At 40.0% G+C, this 18,642-nt stretch overlaps 1 long non-coding RNA gene across 1 annotated transcript in view; it reads left to right on the top strand.

Moving 5' to 3' along the window:
• The first annotated feature begins 6,813 nt into the window (after positions 1-6,813).
• LOC137476964 (uncharacterized) overlaps positions 6,814-18,642 on the top strand; it is a 28,620-nt gene continuing 16,791 nt past the window's right edge. Inside the window, exon 1 of the long non-coding RNA XR_011000753.1 lies at positions 6,814-9,368. This is a non-coding gene — a long non-coding RNA (uncharacterized lncRNA). The remainder of the gene's footprint in view (positions 9,369-18,642) is intronic.

Genomic DNA, 18,642 nt, shown 5'->3' with positions numbered 1-18,642 from the left:
TTTTTTCTTTGCTAAAATCACCAAGATGAAAACTATTAGAGAAGAACCAAAAATCACTTCTTTCTATTGATCAAATTTGCTGTTGCTGTTATAATTTACCAGCAAAACAAAGAAAGCACCACATGAAGATTTGGGAAGCAATTAATTTCTGTTGGTAGTTCTCTGTCTAGACCTTAGGCAACTTTGGTTTAGCTTTTAAGACAGTTGATTGTGATTTCACAGGTTCCACATAATGCACATGCATATCCATCCATCCATCATTACAGGAGCCTTTGAGGAATTAACTGCTTAGTTTTTCTTAAAAACTAAACTGTTTGGATGATTTGGTAAGGCACTGAACATCTTTAAATGGTGATTTCGCTATATGGTTCCTCTGTTAAATTAGAGTTGATTTTCACCCCTGGCGTATCTCATCTACGTGGACCACAAGTGATTTAGAACAGTGACTGTCCTTCAGTGTGTGCTCAGAGTCCCAGGCAGCAGATCCATGTGTGAGTGGTGGGACACAAGGAAAGTACTAATAGTAGCAGAGCCATGATAACAGCTGCAATTTCTGGCAGCTACAGGAGAGAGCCAGGACAGATGAGGATGAAGGGTAGTCTTCTATGACTTACTCCTACAGGATGAGAAAACTCCTTAGTAGGACAACTCTTTGGGTAACCTTGTTTGGGTAGCTTTCCTAATAGATGAAATTAAGAAGGAGGGATAAATATGGGGTTGGTGGCTGAGGTTATAAAAACCCAATAAAAATTAGAATTGTGCTTGCTGGTATTAGCCTGTGGAACTTGACAGCCAGGTATCTCAGGTCTGGTCATGCTTCTCTCACGTCACCTTACAGAAACATTGACATTTCTGTCTCAGCTGTTTGGACACACAACTAAGAATCTTCAGAGCTGAGTGATGGGAGCTTCCCTTTCCAGACCCCTCCTGGTGAAAAGCACAAAAAAATACATGATGGACCTTTTTGCTCTTCCACCTGAAGCAAGAGCCAGTACTGAGTGAGTGAGGCAGTGTTTATTACTACCAGTAATAACTATAACAAATTGTTTGGTTTCTGTTTTTTTTGGTTGTTTTTTTGTTTTTTTTTTTTTTAATAGAGTAGATTCTGGGGAAAAGTGACTTTGGACTGAAGACATTGTGTCGGATAGCCAGTTCATAAGGCAGATCTCCAAGATGGGCATAAATATCATCTGTGGAAGAGCTGACAATGGAAGCACCCTGCATGTGTCTTCAATATGAACTTCTGCAAAAATCAGGTCTGTCCAGAAACAAAGAGTTGGCTCAGCAAAGTCCTTCACACTTTTAGTGCAAGTCCTCCCTTGCAAAGAAATAACAGGAAGGAAGCAACAAGTTGCAGGTAAAGAAAACCTGCCTGGAGCTGGCAGGAGGACTTTATAGGACTGGAGCCAAAATCCTTGGATATTAACACCCTGCTGATTTAATGTTCATCTGATTGCTCTAATAAGCAGTGACCTTCAAATAGTTGCTTTGTTTCTCTCCATAGGCAAAGTGTGTAGTTCCCTGCCTCCCTCGCCTCTCTGTAACGTGTTGCAACACCTTGGAAAAAAATGCTGGGGACTGGGACTTAGATTTTGACCTTGCATAAGCCTGGTTCCTTTGGAAGTAGCTGAGTTCCTAAAGCTCCTCATAATTTGCAAGGCCACCCTTATTTAAAACCCATCTGACCTCATTTGTAGGAGAAATGCTATTGCAAAATCAATTATTATGTCCACATTTTCTGTGTTACTCAACCTTATAGTCAGACTAAGAACACAAGCTTGGAAGGACTCAAATGATTTTTAAAAATCTCCTTGTTGGGGAAAACAGACACAGATTCTCTTTTGTCACATAACAGCTTACAATTTTTCACAAATGACTAAGCTCAAGTCCTTAAAAGTGCAAAGTGCCTTACTGTGCTGTATACAAAATGCCTACATACTTTGGGGCAGCTGAGTTTCAGTCCCTCAAGCTGTTCCTCACCTATAATATGAGTTAATAACATCTTCCCACTTCAGCAGAGTGTGCCAGAAGCAGTTCATTACTGCCCTCAGGTGTGAAACCAGCTGCAGGCACAAAGCCACTGCCACAAAAGAGTGCAGCTGGAGCAACAGCATAGTGTTAGAGAATGACAGCCTGTGGGGGCTGTTGGGTGGGCTGGAAGATTGGTAGTGTGGGAGGGCAGGAGCAGTTGAGGAAACTTGTGAGGTTTCCTTCGTTTTCTATGAATACCAGGCTTCTAGGTCAGGATTCAGAGCAGGGTCTATAAAAAGAGAAAAGGAACAAGAAGTATTAGGGATTGGAGTGGAGGGAGTGCTCATGCTAAGCATGCAGTTCTGGGGTTGAGTTAAAAGGTAAATGGTTCTGCTGCCTCTCTACTCTTTTGTTTGATTTTTTTTCTAGCCACAGAACGCCAGGTTGCATTATTCCTTAGCTACTAACAAGTGTCCTATATACAGGTGAAGGTCTCTGATACATGGTTTAAGTTACAAAACTATTTTCCTCTTAGTTTATGCAGGGAAACCTTTTCCTGGTACATCACAGAAAGAATTCTGCCTTGATTTTTCCTACAATCATCTCAGACAGGTTTTCTCCTTTTGTTTATCAAAAACATGAAAAATAGTTAAGGCCCTTTTAAAGAGCCTCTATGGGAATTTGAAGCACTTGCAGACAGAATGGAACATCTCTCAGCTTTAAAGCTGCTACAAGCAACTTTATGTTCCCCCTGTACATACATTATGCTCCTGAACTGAGCTAGTGGTCACTGTAACCTGGAGTTTAAAAAAAGTGAAAGGAATGTCAGAATGTCATTAAGTTAGTGGACATAAAACTGCTCAGCAACAAGAGGAATTCTTCCTGTCTCTGAAGAATAAGAGACTTGGATATCCTGGCTACCAGCAATTCCTGAAGCAAGTACCATCCTTCCTTGGCCAACTATTGCTATAGCTCCTTTGTTTCAGTTACAGATGAATGAAATGTTATCTGAAAGTCTCTGCTTCACTCTTATCCTTCAGAAGAAGTTATATGAGAGCAACCACAATGCTGCCACTTGAAGTTTACAACTTCATGGTAGGAACTGAAGTACAGAATGCAACTCTTTTGAGGGGAATTTTTTTTTTAACAGTAAAATTACATGTTAATCAGTAAGTTCTTCTCTTAAAAAGCAAGCTTGGTGTTTTGCCAGCTAATCAGTGGTGTTCACTGGGGATGTTCTAGCAAATGCTTTTGCTGCAGCACAGCACCTGTTCAAAGTCATCATTTTCATGGAAATGTAGCAATATAAAAAACATTTCCATTTGGAAATGTTTCTTTGGTTCAGTAGGAAACTCTGAATGAAAATTTGGGTACTGAACCCAGAATAAGCAGGAGACTGCTGAAGATGGTAAAGAGATACTCTGGTTCTTCAAGCCCAGGAACTGAAATCTGAACATCTCATGTCCATTGGGAGGGTTTTTTAACTCATATGCTCTCTGGATTTTATTCGAACTCTTTCTTCCCTACCTCTTCTGTCAAAACAACTGTTAAGCACTTTCTTTAGAAGTTTTTCTTCTACATGCAACAGAAGGAACACAAATTTATAAGCTTCCATGCAAAGTGGCTTTTTTACAGCAAGTTCCTATAAAAAGCAGTACATTGCAACTGTGCCATTTCTTATGGCAGTCTCATCTGGAAGCAAATCTGTGACCTCCCATGCCTATTTCACTGTCTATGAGATTTGTCTCATGAAAATTTTTGAAGGTGTCTCATACATACTGTAGCATGACTTTTGGAAAATGTCACTCTTGTATGCACATCTGTTCAGTTTGTTGACTTGTCTTCAAGCCTTGCACTCATCCATGAAGTACCTCCATGCCTCTAACAAATAAGCATGTTTTTGTGCTCTTCATTCATGTTGAACCATAGGACTTTCCCTCCTGTGGTATAGGCACCACATCTACTTATTGTTAGTGCACCATAAAGTGAGCCTGCAGCTGCAGTTCCTAAACATTTCATTGATAACAGTTTAAAGAACCCACCAAAATATGATTGTGGACTTTGAACAGAGGGAGTCCTTCCCAGCAGCAAGAACCAAAAAAATACAATAATCCATGTTTAATTTTCCCTCCTCCATGCATCCAGTCCTTCCATTTGTGGAGAGATATTGATGTCAATTCATTTACTTGCAAGAAATTATGGTTATTCAGCGAGCTGAGATGGGTCCTTTAAGCTCACTTATTGGGTAATAAGCAGTAGATTTTTATTTCACTGTCATTAAGCAGTAACAGTGGGTCAGTTACCTGCATCAGTGCTTCATCCAAAGGAAACCCTGTTTGGTGAAGAGAAAGGTTTTGAAGGGATGATGTTTTTTTTTTTTCTTTGATGGCATCACATGGCCTGTGTGTGTCAGAAAGATGGAATAAAATCTGGGCCCTGGGCTGAGAGTCTGTTCAGCTCTGATAATGTGTCTGCTGACCTTTAGCGCAACAGGGAGTTAAGTTGCTCATAGTCTACAGCAGCAGCCAAAGATGGATCCCTGGCTGTTCTCCAGCCCAGGCTGTAATGGGGCTGAACAGCAGCTACTTCCTCCAGCTAAGTGAGGTGCAAATCTCAGGATGGAAGACAGTGAACAAATCCTCACCATAGACCCATCCCACAGCAGCACTTCATGATGTCTCTACAGTCCATCTGCAGATGAGAGATTCTCATCTTGTGGATGAGAGAAGGGACAAATAGTTCCTCATGGGAAATAAAGCTGGGTTTGTTGTTTTGGTTTTCTTTTTTGTTGTTGTTGTGTGGTGTTTTTTTGTTTTGGGGTTTTATTTTTTGGGGTTTTTTGGTTTTTTTTTTGTTTTTTGTGGGTGTTTTTTTTGTTTTGTTTTGGTTTTTTTGAGTGTTCTAGTGGCTGCATTGTAAGTAATTAAAACCTAAGGAACTTCAAAAAAAGTCTTCATACTTCAGGGCCTCACATTATATAATGCTGAGAAATTAGCAGTCCAACATGGGATGCAGAAGTCTTCTGTGAGATTTTATAGCAGAAAAACTTGAGCCGTTTCTCATCAACATAAGATTTATATCACATGAAAGGTAAAGATCAATTACTATTAATTCATTCAGGGGATAAAAATTATAAATACAGCTAATTTATTATATCCATAGATAAAATCTGAGACCCAGTGACAGTGCAGAGAATTTTGTCATTGAGCTGAAGAGGAGTGGAATGCTAAGCATTTTAAATATACATACAAGCTCCTTTAGGCAAATAAAGCAATTATTTGTCATTCATATTCAGAGAATAAACTTGCCAGTTAGCTCTCTGAAATATTTGTTGCTATTACACTTTTGCATAATTTATTGCCAAATTTGTTTACATGTGCTGTGTTTGAAAATGAAGCAGCATGAGAGCAAAGAACATTATAGTTTGCCTGTTAAAGAAAAGAACAGAGTGTGAGGAGGCTTTCTTATTTCTGCTGCATTAAAAGTGATAAGTTAAATACAGGGACTGAAGTGCTTTTCCATACTTACATATTAAATATAATATCAAACCTCCTAGCTAAATATTGATAATTAAACTTCCACATTAAAGACCAGTCTGTGCTCACTTACTCCATAGGAAGGAGTCTGGGTATGGAAGGAGTAGTTTCTGAAAAGTTTATGCATTTTTTCTCTTGCAACTGCTTTCTTGTGCTGATAGACCAAAATACCAGGGAGACAGAAATTCCCCTCAAATACTTTCTTCTAAAGAACTGTTAGGTTATAAGACATTCCAAAGGAGGTGGAGTAATACATGGATATGTCCCTTGCTGTGAAGGCTTCAGATGTGCTTGGGGCCAGCAGAGGATGGTTGTTGAACAGGACACTGCAGGAGCCCTGGGCACTCCCAGTGCTTTCCATCCCAGCTAGCTCCATGAAGGGGTCCATCCTAGCACATGCCTGGTCCTCACCTGTGATCTCATCAGCACAGCTCTGGCAGCATCACCAGTGAACAGCTTTGTGGAAGCAGAGATTCCCCCTCGGTGGGTATGCAGCATGAACAGTTCTGTCTGCTCAACCAGGTGTCTCAATGAGACGCCCCAAAAGGGAGACTGTGCATTTGGGTCCAGAGTTCCTCGCCCCCCAAAAAGGAAACTTTTCCATTAAAAATTGTTTTCATGTCTTTCTGTACCCAAATAGCGTACAAGTGTACTGAGTTGTTCAGCATTGCAGTAACAAAGTGGGAGGAATGCTCAGAGCAACACATTAGCTTTTACTGTAAAATGAGCATGGAAGAAGATCAGTGCCTCTGTCATGTGGTGTGGCACAACACAGGAGGCAGGGATGGGAGTATGGCCAGAGAATTCAGGGAAAACTTTCTTTCATTGAAGTCAACAAATGTTTCTTACATGTGATGGAAATCAACTTGGAAAGAAACAAGTCCCTTGAAACAAAATTTCCCCTTCGGCAACTACAGCCTAGCACACAGTGCCTTTTGCATAGATGGGCTTAGAGAAATAAGCAGAGGGAAGGGAAGGGAAGGGAAGGGAAGGGAAGGGAAGGGAAGGGAAGGGAAGGGAAGGGAAGGAAGGGAAGGGAAGGGAAGGGAAGGGAAGGGAAGGGAAGGGAAGGGAAGGGAAGGGAAGGGAAGGGAAGGGAAGGGAAGGGAAGGGAAGGGAAGGGAAGGGAAGGGAAGGGAAGGGAAGGGAAGGGAAGGGAAAGGAAGGGAAGGGAAGGGAAGGGAAGGGAAGGGAAGGGAAGGGAAGGGAAGGGAAGGGAAGGGAAGGGAAGGGAAGGGAAGGGAAGGGAAGGGAAGGGAAGGGAAGGGAAGGGAAGGGAAGGGAAGGGAAGGGAAGGGAAGGGAAGGGAAGGGAAGGGAAGGGGCATGGGAGATCCTGGCAGAAGCACTGGTGGCCAAAACACACAATTTCCCCCATCTGTTGTCCCATCAGTGAATTGAAGGCCATACTTGTCTCAGAAGGGTGCTGTACTGTTTAATTAGGTAATGTCAGAACAGCACTTTGATCATATAAACACCATGTAAATGCTAAGTACCTAATTCCTCATATCCTGAGCTGCAATGGGAAGCAAAAGAGTATTCCTTTGATCTCCTGTGCAGGCATCCAGACCAAACTGCTGTTCTGACATCCCTGGATGAGTATTTAGGCCTAGTTAGTCAACCCTTGAAACACATCCCATTTCTCTGGCATGTCACTCCCCCTGCCCATCTGTCTGCATGGCCCCATGCCCTCCTGAAAGCATCCTGTGCTCATGTTAGGAGCTCACAAGTGCCAAGAGGAGAGGGAGGTGAGTGTGCACAGCCAGCAAAGCTTTTCCTTTGAGGAGATCACTTTGTCAGGTGACACAACACATCCACAATGCATTGGCTGTGGTGGACAGTCTTTCTGTAACACCTGAGTGGCAGTTTCCAGGAGAAATAATAATGGTCACACCTTCTCTAAGAATTAGGGGCAGTAATGACTTACAGGCAAAGCCTCATTTGTATTAGTCACAAATTCTGCACCATTAGGGCTCAGTTTGCAATTTAGCTGGTCTCATTTCTATTTCAGCAAAGAGCCAGGACAACCCTTTTAATTGTGTTACTGTGATACTGCTGCCTAAGTAGGAGAGATTCAGATATCAGCTGAACCATCTCAGAGCTCTTTTGACTGAATGGACTTCAAGGATTGTCAGGCAAAATTAAATACACCAAGTTTCAGATTTATTATGTAATGTTATTTCAGTACAAGAAAATAATCCACACAGTCACAGCATGGATTTCCATCTTCCTCCATAAGTCAGATGACATTGTGGTCTTGAGGCTTCTCCTGCCCTTGAGCATTACAGGCAATCTGTGCCCCAAGCAGCAAAAACATTCCCTGGATCAATGCCCAGAGATGAGGTAGCCAGGGCCCCTCATCATGGTAATAGTGGAGCTGAAGAAAACTGTAGATTAAATAAACCCAAACATTGAACCAAATAGTCGCTTTCTCTCAAGTCCTTAATCCAGGGCTGACTCCAGAGAACAGAGGTGGCAGTGTGCACCACTGGAATGTTTCTGGCCTGGCTGTTGTATGTTTTCAAGTTCTTTCTTCCTCTGGCTCCAGGAAGACACCCAGAAGCTGGGAAGGGAGATGGCCAGTCAGGTGTGGACCAAGCTGGATGAAGGAAGCACTGGGGATCAGAAAAAATCAATGCAGATGCTTTGCAGGATTCATTTCCCTGATAAAAATACTGGAGCCTTCAAACTGGGAAGATACTCATAGTTCAACTATTGCTAACAAGAATAACCAGCACTGGAAAACATGGCCATCAGCAACCAGCCACTGCCAGCTCAGATAATTCCCTCATGCCATCTCTGATCTTCAGCAATTGTTTTATGAGTGGAGAACTGGGGATGATGTGACTCATGCAAGTATAATATTTTTTTTCATTCTAGTGTTTTTGCCAAGAAAAGCTGGACAATCTGAAGCAAAATATTTTAACAAGTAGTAGGAAACAAATGAGACAACTGTGATTTTAGGAACAGCTTCCAGCCATCCAAGAGCTCTGTATGGCTCCCACAGCCGGTGACCTGGGATCCACCAGCTGTGTCAATGCAGAAAGGGAACGCTACGAAGATCCCAAGCATTGCAGAGTCCTTGTGGACTTGGCTCTGTTTTCCTGCAACTGGGCCTAAACAAGAGTGAAATGAGGCCTAATAATCTTTCTAGAACCATAAATCTGTTCTATTCTAATTTTCTATTGAGAATAGCAATAAAGCAATAAAATGTAGCCCACTGGTTTAAAATAGATAAACCACATCTCGCTGGTGCAAAATCATTAGAGCGCCTGTCCATAAATTTTTGCACCAGTCTAAGCTATTTAATGAACTTGAGTACTTAAATTTAATATTGGCTCAGCTTAATCTCAGGTGATATTAATCACTAATTAATACTTTTTTGGGGGTTGCTCATGCAGAAAGTATAAGAGCTCTAATTACCACTTGTTTGATAATGTGCCTTTATCTCTATTTTAATGGGGCTACCCAGTTTATTTAGATGCAAACATCTAAGGATTTTTACATCCCCAAGAGCAATTGCTCTCCTAAATACTTTCAGCAATACAGTTACTTTAAAGCAATAAGCAGTGCAAGAGAAGCTAGCATGAAATTACATTATATCTCCAGAGCTTTGTAGTTCTATAAGAACCCTTGGCTTGTTCTGTTAATTAGGGGAATATGTTTACTGCAGGTTTTTGAAGTTATTAATTATTTTCATCAGTTTAAAATTCTTTGACTGTCACCTCTGTATACTATTTCTATAAGTAATTAAATCCAGGTGTGTATGGTATTTTGTGCATTTGTATCTTAACCAATGGATGAGCAACATATAAAAGGAAGGAGATGCAGTTAGTCAGATGTCATCCCAAGTTCCAACACAGTAAGTACACATACATTTATATATGTATGTATGTATATACTAGCCACACCCAAGAAGCATGTGAACAACTTAAGATTTTATGCCACAGTTTTCCTACACTAAATCTAGCAATTTTCCATTCGGCTTATTTTTAAATACTACTATTTCTAGGTCACAATAATTTATAAGAGTCCCTTTAATGTAGAACATAGCACTAATTAGAAATTTCAAAATACCATAGACAGAGGGAAAAACCCTCTACTTACACTTTCTGAAACTGGATGCACAGATAGTATAAGTCACAGTTAGGTAAAGTTTATTCTTGCATTTAAAGGACTATGATTAATGTGCAAGACCTTCAGTATTTAGTTGTTTACTCCTCCCTTTCTCAGTGTAATCAGGTCAGGTGCAAAAATACTTTGCTTCAGAAAAGGTGTCTGAAAATTAATTTATTAACATTCATTAGGCATGTGTAATGAAATGTTGAAGTGGAGTACAAAGAATCGCTATTTTCTTTCTTTACATTCATCAGACTAAATTGGATTAATCAGATTGGAAAGGGTAATAAAATATTAGAGCTTGTTCTTATCTCTCTGCTTCCTCCCATCGGTTATAAATGAGTACACTGGATGATACCTGCTGCTGTGATGCAACAACATTTGAGGCACTCTGAGACACCTTCTCATTTTGAGGCAGAAAATGGTAACAGAAAGATCTTATTTTCTCACTGAGCTCACTGCTGGCCAGCAAGAGGAAGGGAACTATAAACCAGAAGCATTTTCATTTGTATTCATTCTTCTTTTTTTTTCCTGAAAAATCAATTGCTGTGGAATTTTGAAATTCCCTTGTAACTGCCACACCTTTTTTCCCACTCTGGCACACATCTGACAAGTGAAACCTCCATCCCCACTTGCCTTGGCCCTTTGCAGAAGGCTAGGCAGCACCATTTCCCCTTCTGGGTGTGGCTGATGGCAGCACAGCTGACACTGCTGTGTCCGGCTGGAGCTCCTCTCTCCTCTTGATAGGCGGCATCACCTTGACTAATGTGCTGTGAAACTGTGCTTGGGTCCTGCTTCTCACCTCTGCCTTCGGGTGCAGAGGAGGATGACACTGCCTCCAGAAAGGAGCTCGATCTTTCAGGATACTGGAAGAGAGCTGGGTGTCACATGAGATCTGAATTAGACTTTTTTATTTGACCTCTCTCTGCTCAAAAGAGCCCATTGGCAGCAGTGAGAGCTTTCTCTCTACATTGACATTTGTTCCTGTATGTCTCTCTACAGACCCTCTTTTTATCACCTGTCTAAAGTGATGTCCAATCAGCTTTTGTAAAGAGGATTTCCCATCGATCTTTTGTCATTCACATGTGGTGAAACACTTTAGGTGGGGTTAAACCATAGTTTTCTTCATTTCTGTTGAAGATGAGCAGAGAAGGGTAGCATCCTTTCCCGTCTGTTTTCAGCAAGGCCTTTCTTTAACTGATGAGAGGATATAGACATGTGAAGGCAGACAGAGCTCACTCAAAGAGTTAAATGTACCTCCAGGATCCCAAAAGCTCAACAGAGACAGATAAGTCTCTTGCAGGTGGACCCACAGCCAATGTGCAGAATCAGCCAACAGGCTGCATTCATCCAGAGAGCAAAAAAGAGCTGCACAGCCAACTACAGCTTAGATCATGACATATTTAGAATTAGTATTTTTTCCTTAAGTGCCATATAAGAAAATTTAATTTTAGTTTTTCCTCAAGGCCTACAGCTTCTACTTCTTTAACTGCTTTCTCTCTCCATTTTATATACATTGAAAGGAAAATCAGCTAAAACACTCATTCTTGCATTCTCCCTCTATGAATATTTCCTCAAGGTACTTTTTAATGTTGGTGCTCTTATCTCAAGTCAAATAACCCAGGAGACAATTAGCCATACTTCAGGGCTCTCCAGATCTCTGCTACTGCCTCAATTTCTGCATCTCATGTTCTTTGCCTTTCTATCACATTCCTCTCATCAAACAGAAACTCTGTCAATCCCAGGCCTACACAGGGAGCTGGCTGGTTCTTTCCTGAGCCCCACTGATTTTCAATGAACCCATGGCTCTTGCACTTTGAGCAGTCCATAACTTTTGCATTTTTACAATGATTGGTCCTCCCCTTCCCTTTCCTCTTAACATCTCACAACAGACATAACAGTCTGTGAGATGGCCAGCAGGAGTACTGAGCTCATGTAAGTAAAAAGAAAGGAGTAACTCCTCAAGTGTTCCTCTATCAGGAACTGAATCCCTTGAAGATGCACAAAAGCAATATTCACTTTTAGTGTGGAGGGTTCTTTCATCTTCACATACTCTTCATGTTTCCCAGGGTCCTGTTTTGTTCTAAGAATCATTGAAGTCAGGTCTTTTTTTTTGGTCTGTGCCTAAATTGAGATCCAGAAGTCTTGACGTAATTGTTCTGAGTAAGAGCTGTAACTTCAGTCAGCCAGGTTAAAGTGAGATAAACTGAGCAGATATTCCAAATACATTTGTGAAGTCACAGGGGAAAGGTTATGTTCACACTATCTCCTGACCCCCCCAAATGAAATAGGCTAAAACCTAATTTTTATTTACCTTTTAGGGAGTAAGAATTTCATCTCTTAAGAAAAGTTTTCCTTACAGCTTTGAAATACAAAATCTTCAAGGCTATTAGGAAATTATTTTATTTCAAAGATCTGTCAATTAAGAACTCATTTGAATTTCAAATAAAATACTGAAAATAAAGAATCTTGCCGTTTAAACATGTTGTTCATCTGGGACAAATCAAATCATATATAGAAGACACCAGATGTAATAGCTTGACCAACACATTCCTAAGGCCTAAAGTCTGTCACAGTCATTAAAATTCACATTGAAATCTGGAGAAATTCATACCATGATTATTTTATATTAAGCCTATACATTCAGGATGACAGAGGACCATGTTTTAAAACAAAATTCAACCATATTTGAAGTTCTAACAAATAAAGCAAGTTTTTAAAATCTAATTATTTACAGTAATAAAGAGTTTGAAAGGCATATTATACTGCTGTCTCACGCCTGGTTCAAGAAACTCACAAGTTGCTAGAAAATTCATCAAGCCTCATTTTTTAGTTGCTACCTCTTGAAGCTTTCTTCTCCCCCAGAGGCTAGAGAGGTTGTGGTCCAACAGGATCTTCCCTCAGAGAGCCCACATTCCCTCTGTGACAGGATTTCTTGCAGGGAATCTAACATGCTAGGAGAGCAGTAACTCAAGGTGTTGTAAATGCCATACATGGGAGCAATGCTGCTTTCCTAGTCAGAGTCACATCCCAGTTCCAGCTAGTCAGGGGTGTCCTCAGTTTCCTGGGGCCTGTTGCAACCAGAGTTCAAAATGTCATCTTCCATGCCCTTTGAGCAAATAATTCTAATGTGACCATCTCACATGTTTTGAAACACCATCTACTCCTCTTGCTGATGTAAAAAGAGTCTGCTACTAAGTTCTAGGCAGCCTTCCTTCAGGGACTGAGGTCTTTAGGAAAAAATGTCAGCATGAATGTAAAACTAGAACAAAATTAATATTAATCCTTCCCAGTCTCCTATGTTTCCATGTATCTCCTCATTTCTGCGTGTGGGCTCTCTCGTATTGTTTTTTGAACAGCGTTTTCTAATTGTAAAGAAAACAGACTTGGGGCTAAGTGTTGGATCATTGTCTCCCATGAACTTTTTCATTTGTACCTTGTGCCCTCTAGAAATTGAGCCTTGAAAGTCTCAGACATTGATCTTTTTTTCTTTTTTCTTGTCTGTGTAATGCATGTTGCATCCTATTATAGAAACAAAGGACACACGTTTGCTTTTATCTGCATTTTCGAGTCAAAACACCGCTGTTCATTGTGAAGAGTGTCGTCAGCAGTGGTCTCCTGCCAATTCTCCTCCTCCAGATTCATATTCATTTGTTAGGTCTAATTAAAGACCCATAGTACAAAGAAGCTTGGGGCTGTTTTACATTCAAGCTCCTCTGCTTTTGACTGATAGTACACCTTTTGTGTGCAACATTTTAGGTTTGTGCAGAAATATCTTACAGTGACAGATTGCTTTTGTACGTGCTGGCTACTGTCCATTTAATTTTCATTATATGTTTCATTGTATACTTCAGAGAGAGTTTGCTAAAGGTTTGCAACTTACCGAATTTACAGTGGGATTTGGATGTTCTGGGGATGGCTGGGAAAAGCCTGGTATCTTCCACCAAATCATCTTACAGTAGCTTTAAAGAAGCTGTGGAGCCTGAGCAGATAAAACTAACGTAAAACATAATGCAATTCTTTCCTTCTTCGTAGTTTTCTTCTTTTCCTCTCTAGTATTGCACAAGAGTATTCCAAAGAATATTCTTTGGTAACCTGGGTTCTTTCCAGGCCAAAAATGTTCTGCAAATTCAGTTAAAAGCCTTGTTGGGACACTTCTGTCTTGATCACCTTGAAAACATGATCATGGTCAAGGCAGCCTAGAAATTGGCTGTCATCTTTCCATTTTGCACTGCCTGCAGGAACCAGAAATAGCCCTGACCAGAGTGCCGAAGTGTTACAGGTTCAACTCCTGTTTCACAAAGAGGTTTGTTTCTCTTGGAACTACATCTTTAAAAAATCAATGCACTAGGGAAGGGAATCCAAATCTATTGCTTAAGATTTTCATTTTTTATTTAATTACTTACTGGGTGAGCCCCCCACCATGATCAGGTAGAATCTAGCTCTGAGAAAAGGGAGGTTAAGTCTTTCAAGGAAGAATAATGTCTCTTAGAAAAACTGTGTGCAGATTTCAAGCACTGCATTCAACTCCATTTCCTCAAAACCAGGAAGCCAGTAGGAAATTGTGGAAATTGGAAAGGACTGATGAAATACTTTGGCAGGGCTGAGAGCAGGAAAAAACTGTGTTTTCAGGGAGAGCATGTGTTTGCATTTCAGCTGCTCCAGTTTTCATCCTGGCATCTCAGTTTAACCTGCTGATGAATGTGTGAGTTTGTGTTAAGACAGTAGACTGCAAACTGAACAGCTGAAGCACAGGTGTAAATTCCCTTCTGCTGCATCTGTCACAAGAATAGCAAACTCCAACATGGGCTAGGGCAATAAATTCTTACACCCTGATTCCAAGAGTGTAAAGAATATTTGTTTCATGTTAAACCTCTTGCAGAAAGAATATCCACAAAGTTGCAGAGTAGGTCCATAGGCTTTCTTCAGAATGTGTTTGCAGACCTGGAGAAAAAAAAAACAAAACAAAAAAAAATTATTTTTAACTGCTTTGCACTATTGTGGTAGTCGTATCAATAAGGACAGAACTTTGTCTATAAGGCAAATCAGAGATGAGGTGTGATCACACAGCCACTGCCATTATCCCCCTTTCTAGGGATAGCCATTTACCACAGCTGGGAGTAACAGGGTCCCATCTTCCCACTAAAGCACTGATGCAGTGGTGCCAACAGTGTTTGTCCATGTGTTCTATCAAGAGTGCACCATACCCTATGTGTACCCTATGTACTTCTCTGGAACTTTGTGCTGGGTGCCTAAATAAAGAGCATTATCCTGGCATTGGAAAGCAGAGCAGACCCGTGCACTGCCAGGAAATACTTTTTGCCACTGCTTGCTAAACCACATGAGTGTAGTTACTTCACATCATACCTGGGGAACACACTAGTACTTCATCTTTTTTTCCCAGCTGATTAAAGAGTTAAAAGGAAATACATCGGGTTAGGAAAAGATAGATTTATTCACACAGCAAGTTTTGTACCAGTTTGGATCATCCCTGAAATTTCTCATTCTGAGAAGAGTGTTTCACCCAGGCAGTCTTGTCTATATGGGCCCAGACATAAACATGAAGGATTTTAATGTTTTAAACCTTAAATACTATTTTAGTTTTAAAGGGTTTAAATCCTCCTCTTATTTAAACTAGGAAGACATTAGGTATTATTTAATGGGATTCTTCTCTGAAAAAACTGCCACCAGTGCCACTTGGTCCCTCAGAGGCCACCAGTGATTAATTTTGTTGATACGTGTTAAATACCTGGTTGACTTTGAAGCGAGAATCTTAAACTAACTGAGACAATCCATCCTTGCTCATGATAATGTCAACTTGAATATAAAATCACTTGATTTATAAAGATTTCTGTTGTGTAGCTGAATTTTTGAATAGCACACTCAATGCTTGCTGTCCATACTGTAAATAAAGCAGACTATAATCACTCTGATAAGAAAGCACTTTTCCCGCCCAAATGCCGTATTTTTAACTAATTTATTTTTTGGTATCTCTTGTGACTTATCTCACCAATAACAAGTTACAAGCCAGACAAGATACTCCAGAAGATTTAGAAAAGTTTCATTAAGTGTTTTTAGAGAAATAAGTGTCTTCACAGCGACTCTGAATTTTTGGCAGGAACCCACAGTTATGAGCCTGTTTCCAAGCTGACTGTAAAATAAGTGCTCTGAACTCTGTTGAGACTACTAGTTTGTGCCCTCAGAAACCCAGGTTCAGCTTCTAATTCTGCCATAGTTTTCCCACTAGAGCCAGATTTGAAACTAAACTCATTGCTTTCCAGAAGAGTGTTCAGCATTGGAATATTGATTCTTTTTCTCTCCTTTTTTGAGCTAAGAGTTATTTAAGTATTTCATATCAAGTGGAACTATTTCTAATGATTTAATATTCACTAAGGGAATGAGACACTGTAGTCTAATAGCTGTCTTGCTCTGCTGGGACAATGGAAGACTTCAGCACAAAATCTCTACTATGTAAGCCTTTAATTATTTTAGATAAAGCAGAACTTTTGACTAGGCATATATCCAAGAGAATTCTCTCACCTAACTATTATGCCTGGAAGTGCATGTCTTGCTCCCTCAGCGCTGGGAATTGGAAAAGATAACTTGTTGCCAGCTCATAAATGCAGTATTTGCCCAGAAGAAAATTTTTCAATCAAGAATAGCAGAAGTGTTGTTATGGCTGGATCAAAAGTCTTGTTCTTATCTATTTTGCAAATCCCTATATTTAAATATGGTAAATGGATATATGGAGATAAAGAAGGGAATTGGGATATGGCACCATAGCCTTTGATCTTGCTATGTGGAAAGTCAATTTGGAAAATTTAAGGCAGTGGCAGAAATGTCCAGAATGCACTTCACCCCTTCAGCAGGCCAGTGTTCTTCTTGAAGGTTTCCAATGTTCTATAATCAAACTAAATATATTCCCAGCCTTGTTTAATATTAAATAAGGACAAGTTACAAAAGCAGAGATTGCTGTTGAAAGCAAGAAAATGCAATCAAAGAAATTCAATGTAGTTCATTGAATTGAAAAGCTGCTTCTGCCAATGACGTGGCCAAATCTTATGGACTATTTTAGCTCATCATGATGCTGATAGCAGCATCTCCTCTACAGCAGTGGAGACATATGGGTTTAAAATGCTGTAGGAGAGGAGAATCAGTCCCTAAAATTATGCATAGGAGGTGCATATAAAAAAGCATGAGAAGAAGAACCCTACAAATAAAAGTTGTCTGTCCTCAAAAGACACATTTCTAAAGCAATTGGGCAATTGCTTTAAATCCCCTTGAGAAGGAATGAATTTTGTCAGCTCAGATTTCAGGAAATAAATACAATACAAACCATATTTACTTTGACAAGTTCAAAATTACAAGTATCAAGGGTCCTGCCTCTGAGCTGTGTTTTTGCAAAACCTGACATTTTTTAACTTTCAAGCAAGCATTGATGGAGAGCTAGAGGGGAAGCCATGAAATCTCAGGTGAATGTGAATGGAAAACTAGCTGGATTTCAATCTGCTCTATCAACCATCTCTTCAGTTCCTGGCAAACAAGGAGTCTGAGACAATAAGCATTACACTAGCAGTATTTTTATTTTCATTGTGATAATTCTCAGCTTCCTCAGTCTCATCAGTGGTAAGAAAGTCCTAGGAATGTAAGGCTGTCCACAAACTGATTTTTTTCCTGTCATTTTCACTTTCATCAAAATGAAAACAAGGCATTATTTGGAGCTTGAATATGTACACTTAAAATTAAAGAATTTCACTGAGAAATGTCATGTTGATATGTTGTAGTGTGAATCTTTTTGTTGTCTCTAAAGTCTCTTTTCATACTGCACGATGCCTGAGCTGTTTCAATAGTGCATCAGTTTTGAGAAAAAGAAATACCAATGGAAAGGAGATGTTTCAACATAATAATTTTCCTGAGATGCTGTAACTTTAAACATTAGAAAAAATAATCAAATCACAAAATATTTTCTACAGGAAATTCTAGATCTCTGTGTCCATGATCCTAGAAGACAAAATTCAGAATTCATATTCTCGTTTATCTTTCTCAACAAGATTCTTCATCTTCTTCCAGGAATTTGAAATTAAATCCTTTCTATTCATTTTTTGGAAAAAGTCTTTTTTACAGTATTCCTTCTGCTGCATCACCTAATAATAAAAACTTTGCAATATTTTTTCCATGTGGGACAAATGTAGCATTTATCCAGGAAAAGTCTGAGATAACTGTACCTATGTGATTATGGTTCCTTGCAGTTTGACAATGGCAGTCTGTAAGTGCACTGAATGACAGATATATAGTGTTACCCAGCCTGGACTGGACCCTGTCTTCACAAAGTTATCAGACAAGATCAATGTAAAAACTTTGTTGTCTGTTTTCCTTCAGCTTTCCCTTTACTGCAGCAAAGAGTCATTTACAATCCAGAGCTTGAAAAGCGATGTCAAAGGGATTAGGAATCTAAATAACTTTCTCAACCTGCTTTTCAGCATCAGCCTGTATGACCTTCAATTTTTGGCATGTGCTTGCTCCCCTTATTGTCCTGTGATTTCAGATGGTAGCAGAGAACAGGGTGAAGAGTTTTTCCCATCTTCCTCCTGCTTGCTTTCTGTAAGTGGGAAGGAAAAAATCACAGGTGTGTTACTTTCTAAAGCCAAGCTTTCTGCATAAACCGTGTGAGAGCAGAAAGCCCAAGGGCAGGGTCCACCTCATTCCTGCAGTTTAGCTGCTTTTGCATTCCTTGGGTGATTCTTGTTTTTTTGAATCATTCACCCTTTCCTTAGAGTAGAAGAGAGGCATTTAAAGAAGGAAAGGTTGTTTTAATCTGCTAGCAGTAAATCCCTTCAGTCAAGTTAATTATAACAGTTGCACCAACCTGTGGAGCACATCAAACAAACATGAAAGAGAGGAACATGTAGCCGAGACAAAAAAGAAACCAGAAGATGCACTTGTCTTCAGTTCGCCACTCATATGCTTTGATTTGCCATTCTTCTCAGACATTTTAAGTTTTCAGGCAGGCTGTGCTC

This window comes from Anomalospiza imberbis, chromosome 7 (genome assembly GCF_031753505.1).
Source record: "Anomalospiza imberbis isolate Cuckoo-Finch-1a 21T00152 chromosome 7, ASM3175350v1, whole genome shotgun sequence".
In the NCBI taxonomy this organism is placed as follows: Eukaryota; Metazoa; Chordata; class Aves; order Passeriformes; family Viduidae; genus Anomalospiza; species Anomalospiza imberbis.
Note: the sequence above shows the minus strand (reverse complement) of the source record. Positions and strands in the feature narration are given on the sequence as shown.